Genomic DNA, 12,897 nt, shown 5'->3' with positions numbered 1-12,897 from the left:
CTCTGGTTAGAGATACTATCTCATAGGAACTTATCAACTCAAAATGTTGATAAATATTGCTAAAGTTACATAGTAAGTAATCAATATGAAGAATCTACTATTAGTAGTAAGAGCTTGGTTGATTTTTAATGTATCAGTTTTATGTAAAGCATAATAATTTTAAAATTATTTTAAAATTCTGAAGCAAAACTTGACTTTTGCAGTTTATAGGAGTAAGAGCTTCACATACAAGCTGTAAATGCTCTTTATTTCCTGTTATTTTACTTTTCTCATGTAATGTGCTTGAGTCAATGCTACAACTTAAATAATAATTCACATGATACAAAGTATCTTTTTTTGTCATCCACATCCATCGAGGTTCCAAATGTCAAATACTCTTCAAATGCAACTCTTCTAATTAAAAAAAATATATTGTATAATAATGATTGGATCACTGTACCTATGTCACAATTTCCTGTAACTCCCCCTTCCCAAACTCATAAAGGCCCTACCCCGCCTTTGTTTGGGGCTCTCAGCATGGATCCACTGCGTTGGTAAAGTCTGTGGGCTGGCCGAACCTAAGCCCGTAATAAAACCGTCTTTTGCTTTTGCATGCAAAAAAAAAAAAGTATGGGCTCTTCTCATGTCAAAACAAATGTCTTTAGTTGAATTTCCATCTAGTATATGCTTAATTTCTAGAAAAATGGCAGCATGATCCACTTAAATATTTAATGAAATATCAACCTCCATAAAAGCCATGTTCCCAGAGACCCACAAACATAGCCAGGATTAGGAACCAGTTGAAGACTACCGATCCAAGGAGACTGAAACAGGGAAATGGCAGACACACGCCCCCTGGCAAAGGGGCATGAAGGTGGCCTTGGAAGGGAGGCTGCTCTCACTCTGAGGTGAGGAAGGGTGCCCTGGATTATCTTAGTGGGCCCAGTGTAACCACCACAGTCCCTACAGGTGAGAGAAACAGGCCGACCAGACAGAACCCGAGAGAGGGTGGAGGGATCAGCCTAGCGTTGCTGGATTGGAAGATGGGCGGGGCCAGAAGGAACAGGGTGGCCTGTGGGGCGGGGCCACGGGGAATGGGTGGTCTCTGGGGCGGGGCCACAAGGAATGAGGCCACCCATGGGGCGGGGCCATGGGGGATGGGGCGGCCCCTGGGGCGGGGCCACAAGGAACTGGCAGCCTCTGGCCACTGGACAAAGCAAGCATTCCTATTCCGCCCCCCACCGCCCCAACGCAGCCTCCACAACTGAAGGGAGGAACATCGATTATCTTGATTTCAGCCCAGTGAGGTGAATTCTGGTCCTCTCACCTCCAGAACTGTAAGATAAGAAATTCATGTGTGTGATATTCAGTCTTTAAGTCCGTGGTATTTTGTGACAGCAGCGATAGGCAACTAATATAAGTTCATAACAAATATATTTATTAGTACCCAAGGAAGGAACAAATGTGAGGTTCCTCTTCCCACCACCACACCAAGGCTGGGAATCGGAAATGGCTGAAGAAGACGTGGCTGTTCCCTCTGTTGGTGGGGAAGTTCACTGGGGTATTCTGGGGCGGGGGGGGGTGGTGTCTACGGGCAGCAAGTGGGGGCTGCTGAGCAGGAGGCTGCTACTGGGGTGCCCACAAAATTCCCTGGAAAGTAAGCACCATCCTTCTGCAAACCCCTGGAAGCTGTGCCTTTCTTTCTTTTTCTTTTTCAAGTTTTTATTTAAATTGCAGTTAGTTAACATCAAGTGTAATATTAGTGATTCATCACTTACCTACAAGAGTCCTCACAGCACGTGCCATCCTTAATGCCCATCACCCATCTAGCCCAACTCCCAACTCCCCTCCAATAACCATCAGTTTGTTCTTTATAGCTAAGAGTCTGTGGGGCGCCTGGGTTGCTCAGTCCATAATCTCGCGTGGGTTTGAGCCCTGCATTGAACTCTGCACTAACAGTGCAAAGTCTGGAGCCTGCTTCAGATTCTGTGTTTCTTCTCTCTGCCCTTTCCCCACTTGTACACAAGCGCTCTCTCTCCCTCTCTCACTCTCACTCTCTTGCTCTCACTCTCAAAAATAAATTAAATAAATAAGTTTAAAAAAATTCTGTTTCTTGGTTTGCCTCTTTTTCCCCCTATGTTTATTTGTTTTGTTGCTTAAGTTCTACATAGAGTGAAATCATATGGTATTTGTCTTTCTCTGACTGACTTCTTTTGCTTAGCATGATACTGTGGCTCCATCCATGTCATTGCAAATGGCAAGATTTCAGTTTTTTATGGCTGAGTAATATTCCATTGTGTATATGTACCACATGTTCTTTACCCATTCATCAGTTGATGGACATCTGGACTCTTTTCATAATTTGACTATTGTTGATAATGCTGCTATAAACATCGGGGGGGTGTCCCTTCGAATTAGTATTTTTGTCTCCTTTGGGTAAATGCCTAGAGGTGCCCTTGTTGGGTCATAGGGTAGTTCTGCTTTTAGCCTTTTGAGGAAGCTCCGTACTGTTTTCCAGAGTGGCTGCTCCAGTTTGCATTCCCACCAGCAGTGCAAGAGGGTTCCCCCTTCTCTGCATCCTCACCAACACTTGTTGTTTCCTGTCTTGTTAATTTTTAGCCATTCTGACCCGTGTGAGATGGTATCTCATTGTAGTTTTGATTTGTATTGCCCTGATGATGAGTGATGTTGAGCATTTTTGTGTCTGTTGGCCATCTGAATGTCTTCTTTGGAAAAAATGTCTATTCATGTCTTCTGCTCATTTTTTAACTGGATTATTTGCTTTTGATGTGCTTTCCAATGAAAGGGAAAGCCCTTCCTCTACCATACCTATCTCCAGTCCCCTCTAGTAGCAAAGCCTAAAGTTGTGGCACAAGGCAAAGGAGATAGCACTACAGGGCATAGCTACAATATCACTAAGCAGGAGAAAGTGTGGATTTGCACCTGAAGGGGAATACACTGATTGACACAGGTAGAGTGCACCAATCCTGCTTTTGTAAATAAAATGGTATACATGATTTATGTGCATAGAGATTATTTGTTCACACTTATGTATTTATTCTGCATGCCAAGAGGTACTCTAAGTATTTTGCATGTATTAATTCATTTGCCTTTTTTTCATGTTTTATTTATTTTTTGGAAGAAAGACTACAAGTTGGGGAGGGGCAGAGGGAGAGGGAAACCTAGGATCCAAAGTGGGCTCCACACTGACAGGCCGACAACAGCAAGCCCAATGCAGGGCTTGAACTCACAAACTGCAAGGCCATGACCTGAGCCAAAGTCAGACATTCTACTGACTGAGCCACCCAGGGGTCCCAACTCATTTGCTTTTTATAATAACCCTCAAATGCAGAAATTATTAATATCGCTATTCTATGAATGAGGAAGCTGACACGCCGCATTATTAAATAACTTGCCCGAGGTCACACAACTAGGAAATGGCGGAACAAGAATCATTATGGCTTTATAAGCAGAGGAAAAAGAAACTACATATATATAACTACACATATATATACATATATATATATGAAATCCTTGAATTTTATAACATATAATATTAGAAATGCTAACACTTTAAATGCTTTATTTTATACTGTAAGTGAATTCTATAGTTTGACAGTAAGTTATCTTTGATAAGTTAAGCCTCAGATTCTTTTATCCTAAATAATTTAAAAACCTATACACTCAATAACTACGGGAGATAGGGTTGTAGCTAAATTCCAGCATTGGTTTAAAAGTAGATTCTATGTGAGATGCTTGGGTGGCTCAGTCGGTTAAATATCAGACTCTTGATCTCAGATCAGGTCATGATTTCACAGTCGTGAGTTGGAGCCTCATTTCTAGCTAGGCATGGAGCCTACTTAAGACTCTCTCTTTCCTTCCCCTCGCCCCTCCTCCACTCGTTCTCTCTCCCTCTCTCTCTCACACTCAAAAAAAAAGGTTCTATGTGCTTTAAAATGGGAGACTGAGTCTAACATCATTTTTCATGGTCACACAAGTTTCTACATCTCTAATATATTTAGGTAGACTAGGGGTCTGATAATCAGATAATCACCGTGGTTACAATTTCTTTCTACAACAGTTTGGTAGAAAAATCTATTTTTTAATGATAGAACATTGCTTCGGCTCCTAGGCATAGGATCCTTCCTGAAGGTTCCTTTGGAATATGAAGCGAAAGCATTCTATGTCAGGATACCTTCAAGCTGTAAATAGTGGACATTAAAGTGCAAGAGGCCTAACCCTTTGAATGAATGAAGAATAAAGTGGCAAACATTGTTTAGCAAATCTCTGAATGTTGTGGAGAAACAACTTTTACCAAAATGAAACAAACAAACAAAAGTCAGAATTATGGGATAAGGGTCTTTAAAGTTTATTTATTTATTTTGACAGAGACAGAGAAAGCGCAAGTGACAGAGGGGTGGGGGGAGCAGAGAGAGAGGTAGAGAGTCCCCAGACAGGGATTCACTCATGAACCATGAGCAGAAGTGGGACGGTTTACTGACTGAGCCACCCAGGCGCCCCTAGCAATTATCTTTTAGAAGCTGTCTTTACTGTCTTGGGCTTCTCTATTCATTGTGGATTTGCCATGCTAAATGCAGGTTTGGGGCCCCTGGGTGGCTCAGTCAGTTACGTGTCTCCAACTCCAGCTCAGGTCATGATCTCACAGTTGTGAGTTGGAGAGCTGCATTGGGCTCTCTTCTGTCAGTGTGGAGCCTGCTTCAGATCCTCTCTGCCCCTCCCCAGCTTGTGCTCTCTTTCTCAAAAATAAATGAACATTTTTAAATGTGGGTTTGGTTGTGGTGAATATGACCTAGTTATGGCTTTGGTGTCATGTTCTTCATATATAGGAACATACTGTCCCTTGGCCTCCAATTAAACTCTTCCCTCCAATTGGCCATATTGGAACCTTACGGTCAAATGTCTCTGGATTTCAGTTTCTTTAGTTCCGAACCAGACAAAACATTCTGTAAGATCCTGGCCTGGTCTGACTTCTAGGATTCCATGAGGCATTAGCCATGGAGTGGGACAGAAGAGACCGAGGTGGGTTATTACCTTCAGGAAGCAACTGTCAGGACTCAGGATGGTTGTCCCACACCTGACAGACTTGGTGCAGCTTCTACCAAAAGCCTTCATTTCCCCACCGCCCCCCACACTGTTCCTCCAGTATGTTCCTCTGCTGCCACTGATTCACCATTGGCAGCCTGTGTATTTTAAGCCAACTTCTCATTAGAGGTGCTAGATTTACACCATTGCAGTCATAGTTGATGGGACTGGAAGTTCTTTTGGGACACAAAACAGAGCACCTCTAACACTCTGAAGCTCATTAGGATGAGCCTTTACAGGCTCCATTGGACCCTGGTTTCCAATACATCATGTCAAGTGTTAAGGAATTCCAAAAAAGGTAACTAGAAACTATGGTTTAAATACCAGTAGAAGTTAAAAATTGCTTCCACCTAGGGAGTTTTAATTGTCATGATACTATTTTAAAGTTTATAGAAATTTAAAAACAAAATAGCAGGGAGCTTCATCTAATTAAAAAAAAATGCTGTCTATCAGAATTCTTCCATGGTCAATGCTAGACTGATTGATTTTGGACAGCTGTGAATGGCCTTGAGAATGATCTTCCAATGCACTGGGGACCTCCCTCCCTCGCTGTAGACTTTCTTACCTAAATTTTGTCAATTTTTAAGTTACCCCTAACTTATTCAATCAAAGCCAGCTGATCACAGCAGCCCGGTGATTTCATGAGCTTCCCCCCAAATATATCAACCCACTTCCCTCTGTTTGTTCTGCTTAAGTTCTAGAACCTTCGATCTGGCCCTTAGTTAACTGTCAGGTGACCTTTACCACCTAGAAGGCAATATTTAAGGAAATGGCCTCCCCTGACTCCAATCTGTTGCCTTCCACACTAGTGGATTTGATTATGAAAAGCAATCCCTGGGAAACCAAGGGAGGGACCAAACTGTGAGTGATAGTTGATAAAGTCTGAACCTGAGGTTTCTTTATCTCAGGCCCCTCCCTAGCTAACAAAATTCTCATTTTCCAAAATAGGTCCTCAGACAGTTTCTGAACTGCCTCTTGATTCTCCTTAGCATTTGAAATAAGGAACTGTCTCCCCCTTTTTTTCCTAATCCTGCAACCCATTAAAGTACACAACTACATGGAGCCTTTGAGGAGTTACCTCACAGGGCAGATGTGTGATCGCTCTCCAAGTACACGTTGAGAATCGCTCCTTTCAATGCTGTGATTCTCTCTTATTTTCTTCTTCCACATTCTTCTCTTCGATAGAACTCTCTTATTTTCTGAGAAGAACCTCTTTTACTCTCATTTAAAGCCACACTCAAAGCAAGAAATCACACACACGACTTTACCATGCAAGAGGAGACACCATTTCCAGGGGAAAAGATACTTGTGCTCAGCCCCTGAGAGACTCTTAGACCCAACTCAATAGCCCCCAACTCCTCACGTTCAATATAAGAGAAATACTGTGTGGCTGGTGACCAAGGATGTCCCCTTCCCTCATGGTCCTTGCTCCTTCTCTAGGGAACTTTTCGGTGCCCCTCCTTTGTACTAACATTTGCCTGTCCTCTTTGAGCTTTCTTCTGTGGAATCCAACATTTCTCTCTCCAATCTTCACCCCCACCCATCTGAAAAGTATCTATGAAGGCTGGGACCTTATATGATGGTGATAAACCATCCAAATTACTTAGTAGTGCTATACCTCAGTAAATTGCCTCAAAGCAATAGGCCTTAGCTAAGGGAAATGTTTGTAATAGTAGATGATTCAAGTTCACATCAAGTTTTCAAGACCGAAACTCTGTATTCTCATGCACAAACCTTCACTTACTTGAAAACTTTAATCAGTTTGCCAACATTTTCTGGGCTTTGTGGAATTTCCAACATGACCTTGGAAGCCTGTGTCACCATTTTTCAGGGTTCTCTATTACGTGCAACCAGAGAATTTTGAATGGCTTCAAGGTATTCTAGGATATAGGGGAAAAAATTACTCCAGGTCAGGTCATTTAATAGAATTTAACTTTGATAACTCAAGCATCAGAACACCAGAACCATGCAATCCTTGTAAGTGCTGTGATCTCCTTTTAATAAAGAGATCTGGATCTTGAAAAATTAAATGACTTTTGTCAGGATGGAACAAAAAGTCAATATTAGAGCCTAGAAGTGTAGCCATATTCTGCAAGTCTCAATCTAGTAATCAACTGGGACACAGCCCTGCTGTCTACAAGGGATAAGAGAATACCAATACAGTTTGGGGGCAAATAAGCATGTGGTACGGCTCTAGAAGCTGGAATTCAATAGTTGTTCACCATTGAATATTTAACATTTAAATATCATAGCAAATCCCACCCAAAGTGCAATCTGAGATTATTTGCTTCCGAAGTATTTATCTGATTAGAAGTTCAATGCCTTTCTCAGTTTCATGTGAATGATGGCTGTTTGGTCACATACAGTCCCGAATCCCCAGACAGTGATGATATATAATTTGCCATTAAATAGTTAATTCTTGCAGGTTATTGAAAAGAGAAGAATTAAAAAGTGACTCAGAAATTTGAAAGTTATACCCATCATAAAATAAGAGCTTTTCCTTTACGTCTTCGGAAATTCTAGATGATGACTTATTTCACTGTTCAAGTCACAATTGAGGTCACCCAGTGAAAGCCAACCTGCTCAGTTGCCTTTAGAAATGGATAAAACAATTATCAACTATGTATAGCCTGGGTGTCTCTCACGGAGTTGTGGCCAACGGTAAGGTTGGGGTAGACACAGCTCAAATTGGATGACCCCATGAGTGATCAACTGGCAGGAAGTAGTTCACCCACTTACAGAAATATCTTTCTATAGCAAATGTATACCTGTGGGAAGCTGCAAAGATTCAGCTGCTTGGCCATTTACTAGCCGGGAATGTCACTCCCCTGGGGAGTTACAAAAATAGGCAGGGGAGCGCCACTCCCTGTCAGGAGAAGCCAGAAAAACAAAGCTCAATCGCCTACAAGCAGGGTGGTATCGGCCCTTCACTGCTGTGCTAAAAACTTTAGTTTGTTTCCTTCTTTACCCTAGCTTTGACCCTGTTTCCTAGCAACCAACCCTGTCAGTTTCTCGCCCTAAACCCTATATAGGTGTGGGGGGTTTTTTCCTGAAAAAAAGAGAAATAAAGGAGGCTTGATCAGAAAACGCTTGTCTTGTCTCACTCTCTGTGCGCCCCTTCCTGCCCTACTCTCTCTCCCTCCCTCAGGAACGGACCCGCAACGATTTACTGCCCTGCAGGTCGGGCGGACCGGACATATACCCACCAGAAAGGTCGGCTTTTGCTTGGATCAGTCCCACTGTTGCCCACTGCTGCAGCAAGCAGCTTGGGGCATTTATTCCCAACCATACTGCAAGGAGCCCCACCTGAGAGCCACCAAACGAGCCCCACGTATTGCTGGCAAGCCCCATTTTCTCCGCCATGATGCTTTGGAAGTTGGCAGGGCTTGCCTGCTGTGGGGAAAGTGGAGTCTGTACGTGCTTAGGTCTCTATAATTAAAACGCGATCACACTTCATTATGACGACCGTTAGAGCAGAATGACATGACACTTAATACATGCTTGACCAGGAGGCCAAAATGCAAATGTTGAAAGCACGTTGAGATTTTTACCCCCATTCCACTTGGAACACTTGAATGAAAATGGGCAGAAGGACATTCTGGGGAATAGTGACACATAAAGGCAGGCAGCAGAAGGAGGAGGAGTTTCCATTTCTCAAGTCTCATTTGCATCTGTCCTTGCTGGGCACTTGATGGGAGCTCCAGACACCCCTCCATCGCAGGATGGCCTTCCCTCAGGCACTGGCCGCACCACGAAAGAAGCTACAGGCATGACTCCAAACATCGCTCTTACTGGAAAGAGATAAGTCGGCACTGCTTCACTACTTTTCTGAGAATTCAGAGGAGCCATGGTTAATCATGTGGAGGGTATTTTCTAGTCTTTTTGGTGTGCCTGCTGCATCCAGATAAAGCCAATATGAGCTTGGATTTCCTAAGTTAGAAGGGAGCCAAATAACACTTCACCGGCTCCTCGTCTCTCAGTAGGGTTTTCTGTAAGCCTAAGGAGGTCTGTTGTTTGTGTTAAGGTTGTTTTTAATATTCAACACCAAAGAACAAAAAACAAAAAAAAAGTATCCTTTCTCTCCTTGCTGGAGCTCCTAATTTCAAGCAGAATAATACCTCAAATGGCTTACTGTAGACATCAAATAGGGGCTAAAGATATAAAAAGATACTTCACACAGAAGAAATACACATGGCCAATGAACACATGAAAAAAAAAATTCAGTCCTACTAATCATAAAAATGCAAACATGGTAATGATTTAGTTTTCTCACCTATCAAACTGTCAAACACCTGTGTCAATGATAATTCTAAATGTTGCCAAGAGCAGAAACGCCAGTGCACTACTGCAGAGAACAAAGTAGAACATTTCTGGGGAACACACTGGACCTGTATCAGGATCTTCTGGAAGACAAAGGAGCTTTTGACTCAATATTTTACTACCGGGAGCCTGGGACAGAGAATGCTAGCCGTCCCCAAATATCCATTCTCCCTTTCTTCTCGTAGAAAAAAATTCAGCTAGCTCATAGAGTGAAAACTACATTTCCCAGCCACAACAATGTTATTAGAGAAAGAAACTAAGATATAGAGCCTTAGATACATCTTGTTTTGAAAGCCAAGATTTTAGCAACAATTTAATAGGTCAGATTATGGATTCTTTCTTTACAGTCTTCTATACTTTCCCCCAAAATACCAATTTTAAAACTAGAAAAAAAGTTAGGGGGTCTGGGGCACCTGGGTGGTTCAGTCTGACTCCTGACTTTGGCTCAGGTCAAGACGATCTCATGGGTTGCTAGATTGAGTCACACATCGGGCTCTGTGCTGACAGCAAGGAACCCACTTGAGATTCTCTCTCCCTCTCTCGCTGTCCCTCCCCTGGCTGTGTGTGAACAGGGACACGCTCTCTCTCAAAATAAATAAATAAACTTAAAACAGAGGCTTATATGGCTCCTATGCCATTTAACAACTAAGCCATTAACAAGTGTTACTACAGTAAGAATCCCCATCACATTACATGATAATCATATACCATAACAGCATGGCAAATAGAAGTCCAGGACAAGGTAATGCATGCTAAGAAGTTTGCTTTTTAAATGTTTATTTTAAAAATTATTGTTTCAAAGTTAATAGCGATTTCTTAATCACTGTCAGCTTAAAATTTACATTCCAGATAGATAGGGAGATATCCTGAATAAATGCTGAAGAGAGATTTCACATTGCTTAAGGTCCACTCTATGACGTCAGGCGTAAAGAAGCACATCCAGGGTCACCTGGGTGGTTCAGTCAGTTAAGCTTCCAACTCTTGATTACAGCTCACGTCATGATCTCAGGGTTTTTGAGGGTTTCTGATGGTCTCTGCTCTGATCGCAGGGAGCCTGCTTGGGACTCTCTATCTCCCTGTCTCTCTGCATTCCCCCCTCCCCCGCACTGCTTGTGCGCTCTCCTCTCTCTCTCTCAAATAAATAAATGTTTAAGAAATAAAGAAATAAAAATAAAGAAATGCAATCCAATGACAATTGTAATGAAAAGGGAAGTGTATTTTCAGCAGGTGCACCTCAAAGCACATCAAAAGGTTTGAAGGTCATAACCACCCTCAGTCCCTTCTGCTTCCTGATTCTGTTGAGGGAACGCTCATGCACCAAACCCTTCCTCTCTTCTTAGCAGCATCCCAAGCATCATTGTTTCTCTCCTGCAGAATCTTTTCCTTGTGGTGACATCTAATCTCCTTCACAGCCAACGAGGTGTTCTCCTTCATGATTAGGAGACAGAGCGCACACAGGGGAGAAAGGGACCTGGCTAATAAAGGATTTTTCTGGAGCAAATAGGGGAGCGAGGGGCGCTGTAAACATTCAGGGTGAATGAGTTTAGCCCCAGCAGATAACAAGCAACTCCATGCCCCCAGACAAGTGATTGGATCCCTTTGATAGGTTACAGATTAATTCCATGGAGAGTGTTAGTCGACCATGGTTCCTGACTTTATCCATACAAGCTGTGAATCTGATCAATGCAAGTACTTCCATTTTTGAAAAAAATGTCTCAGGACGATACAGAAAACCTAGTCTTGAAACTTTTTTATGGAATAACAGAATTCTGACAACACCCACACTCAAATCAGAGTTTCCAAGGAAGAGCAGCAGAGCTTGTGAAATTACTGGACTGTCACCACATCATAAAATAGTCAGTGACTTCGAATTCCAGAATCACTTTTTGTGAAGGTAGGAAGAGACCTATGCTATTAACCTAAAGTTATTAATAGTTTTCCACTGTTAAACGGTCCCAAGAATTATGACTCATATAATAAAGGTATCATTTCACTGACATTAATGGAATGCTCAGGGCTGTAAAAAGGCTTTGCATGTTCCCTTTAAAAAAAGAAATCACACTTTTGGCACCAAATATTTGGTATGTTTAAAACTTTTAGAGCATCTTCTAATTCATTTGGTCTGATTGTACACATAGTAATTATAAGTAGGTAAAAAAAAAAAATCACCTTTTTTTCCCACTGCACAAAACACAACAATACTAAGTGGAAAGAATAAGATCTTGGGGAACCGCTAGGTCTCTTTACCTTGTCCCTGTATTGCCACCGCAAGCTAAAATGTGACATTTCACTTAACAATGACAAACTGTTTTTAATAAGATGGTCGCTACTGCCTCCGAGTGGCAGGTCATTTTCAGAGTTTAAATTTCATTAATTTCAAGTCCTCTCCGCCTAATGGGAGAGAATTTTGAGACTGACAGGATACGTTCGTTGCAAGTTTACATTCTGAACGTGACATTGTAGTTGAAGGACATGAAGAGTATGATTTTATTTACAGAAGGGTTGGAACACCTCGTAAGTGTGTGAGGTTGGTGGGCCTTGTCCATAAGGTCTCTGCCTCCGCAGAGAAACAGAGAGCTCTTATTTCTCACGCTTCCCATCCAGGTAATGATCCTTGACACCAGCCTTGTGCTGGGGGCACTCACTCCAACCAGGAGAAACACTGAGCCAGCTGGCATATAGAACTCATCACTCATAAAATGCCTCTGTGGATAGAAAAGCATGATTTTAAATCATTAATGCATCAAACTGGGATTTGTCTGTTGCCATTTCAAATGGTAGAGGGGTTGGGCAATTTCGTTTTCAAAATAAAGATTTGTTTCGTGGTTCTGAGGACTGGTCTGAGCAAGTGGCATGGCAAGTCCCCGTTCCTCCGAATTGCGCCTAAGTGTTTAAAATCAGCAGCCCGCAATGTAGTCTGCCCAAATCAAACCCTACATAGTTGGTACATTGGATTTGGGACCAAATGGTGGATCAAAGGTGACTCTGCCTTTTTTTCCACCCTGAAATGAACCAAACGCACAAAGGAAAATAAATAATAATGGCAACTCAGTCTGCAAGGAAAATAGAAAACTCTAAAACTCCAAATCCAAGAGAGAGCTGGGAACTTTGAGAAGAGCTAGCAAAACACAGATTCTGCACGGCGATGAAACATCCACGGAACAAGTCCGTGACCACTAGAGTGGAACAAAAGTACCTCTGTGCATGGCTGGGCTGCGGGACACGGACACGCCCTTGCATCCCCCCTGACTCCACGGAGCGGAACAGCAAGAATGGTAACAATAGATACAGCGGCCAACCTGGGTATTTAGAAAAACAAACAAAACAGGTCCAAAGAAAGCCCAACAGAAATAATAAAGATAGAAGCAGAAAGTAATACATCGGGAGACTGAAGACTGATAGAACTAAAAGAATGAATCCAAGGGTTTTTCTTTCCCCTTCTCCACCTCGCTTATTACCTTTGTATCAGTCTACTCTTTCAGGGTTAAAGACTGA

The sequence above is a fragment of the Suricata suricatta genome, chromosome 3 (assembly GCF_006229205.1).
Source record: "Suricata suricatta isolate VVHF042 chromosome 3, meerkat_22Aug2017_6uvM2_HiC, whole genome shotgun sequence".
NCBI classification, from domain to species: domain Eukaryota; kingdom Metazoa; phylum Chordata; class Mammalia; order Carnivora; family Herpestidae; genus Suricata; species Suricata suricatta.
The sequence above is the reverse complement of the archived record's forward strand: the minus strand, read 5'-3'. Positions refer to the sequence as shown.